The sequence below is a fragment of the Rutidosis leptorrhynchoides genome, chromosome 8, assembly GCF_046630445.1.
Source record: "Rutidosis leptorrhynchoides isolate AG116_Rl617_1_P2 chromosome 8, CSIRO_AGI_Rlap_v1, whole genome shotgun sequence".
NCBI lineage: Eukaryota > Viridiplantae > Streptophyta > Magnoliopsida > Asterales > Asteraceae > Rutidosis > Rutidosis leptorrhynchoides.
Genome location: NC_092340.1, coordinates 252,183,785 through 252,185,953, shown reverse-complemented (window position 1 = coordinate 252,185,953; position 2,169 = coordinate 252,183,785). Strand labels below are relative to the sequence as shown.

The 2,169-nt window shown below is 36.0% G+C and overlaps 1 non-coding gene across 1 annotated transcript; it reads right to left on the bottom strand.

Moving 5' to 3' along the window:
• Positions 1-1,047: 1,047 nt before the first annotated feature.
• Positions 1,048-1,154, bottom strand: LOC139865062 (small nucleolar RNA R71). Its single transcript, XR_011764592.1, has one exon. It is a non-coding gene; the product is annotated as a small nucleolar RNA R71 (small nucleolar RNA).
• Positions 1,155-2,169: the final 1,015 nt, after the last annotated feature.

Sequence of the window (2,169 nt, the reverse complement as noted above, 5' to 3'; positions counted from 1 at the left end):
TAATACCGACGTGCTATTTTTCTTTCTTATTTCTCGCAATTCTAGTTTTAGGACATAGATTTTTATTCTATTTCTTTTCTAAAATTTCTTAAAATTACGAAAATTTATTTTAAGCGGTTAAATTGATAGACATCAAAATTTTCTGGTTCGTAGTAATAGTTGGATTTGTACGTGGACCGGGTTATTGGAGCCAAACAGTACTCAATTATATTGAGACCAAACGAATCCTGCCCCTCTACTGCATCTTTTAGCTATTCGAAACGTGGGCAAAATCAGAAAAGTCTATTAATTGGATAACTTATATAATTTTTCTTTCTTTTTAAAAACTAATAGGATATTCAGTGAATGCACCGAGCAAAATGTTCACCACCTTTTGTACGTTCACCACCTGTAACTCGATCAAGACATCTAGCAAATATTGTCACCGTTGATTTTTCTTTAGAATCGTCATCCAGTCGACCAAATACTCCAATTCAAATTTCCGATAATCCATTTTTTGAACCCGACCTCACAATTGAGAATTCGGAGAATATTCAGGGACAATTCATAGATCCTGAACCACTAATCTTTCCTCCGGAACCACCAATCATTCAAACAGAGATTGTTGAGGAACGATCCATTAAATCAGAATCCTCTAGTGATTCAGATTCAACAAATTCAATCATGGAGAATCTGGAACCTTTAAGTATGGAAGACCGAATGAGAGCTAAACGCACTGGCCAAGGTTACGCAATTACTCATCCTGACATTAATGCGCCAGATTATGAAATCAAAGGACAAATTCTACACATGGTGACTAATCAATGCCAATTTAGTGGTGCACCGAAGGAAGATCCAAATGAACATCTTCTTACCTTTAATAGGATATGCACTCTATTTAAAATAAGAGAAGTGGAGGATGAACAGATATATCTCATGTTATTTCCCTGGACTTTAAAGGGAGAAGTCAGAGATTGGTTGGAATCGTTACCTGAAGGGGCGATTGATACATGGGACGTTTTAGTTGAAAATTTTCTTAAACAATTCTTTCCGGCATCCAAAGCCGTGAGACTTCAAGGAGAAATTGTTATGTTCACACAGAAGCCAAATGAAACTCTATATGAGGCATGGACAAGATTTGGAAAGTTATTGAGAGGATGTCCGCAACATGGTTTAGACACCTGTCAAATAGTAAAAATATTCTACCAAGGATGCGACATCACTACAAGGAAAGACATCGATATAGCAGCTGGTGGTTCCATTATGAAGAAAACAGAAACTGATGCTTACAAAATTATTGATAACACTGCTTCCCACTTACATGAGTGGTACCAAGAAAAAGATATCGTTAGATCATCTAAAGCAGCTAGAGTCGATTCTAGCCATGACTTAGATTCCATTTCCGCAAAGATAGATGCTGTCGAGAGACAAATGGAAAAGATGACTAAGGATATACACTCAATACGAATTAGTTGTGAGCAGTGTGGAGGACCACATTTGACAAAAGATTGTCTCAGTATTGAACTAACAATGGAACAAAGAGAGAATGTTTCATACATAAACCAAAGGCCTGAAAATAATTATCAGAATAATTATCAACCGCCAAGACCAATTTACAACCAAAACCACAATTATAATCGAAATGTTCCATACAATAATCAACAAGTATCCAATAATACTTACAATCAGCAAAGACCTAATTTTCAAAACAAACCACCACAAACCGATGATAAAAAGCTGAATTTAGAAGATATGATGACGAAGCTAGTTGAATCTCAAACTCAATTTTTCACATCTCAGAAGCAAACCAATGAACAAAATGCTCAAGCATTTAGAAATCAACAAGCTTCTATTCAAAATCTGGAACAAGAAGTAAGTAACCTAGCAAGGTTAATAGGTGAAAGAAAACCGGGAAGTCTACCTAGTGATACAAATGCTAACCCCCGGAATGAAACAGCTAAAGCCATTACCACAAGAAGTGGTATTACACTTAAACCACCTGAAATACCTGTAATTTCTGATGAAGCTATTCTTACTCCACAAGAACCACAACCTGAACAAGATAAGGAAAAAGAACCAATAGTTGAAAAGGTTAATAAAGATAACACAGTTAAAGCTAAACCTTATGTTAAACAATACCAACCACCACTTCCTTACCCGACTAAAATGAGAAAAGAGAGACTTGAGGCC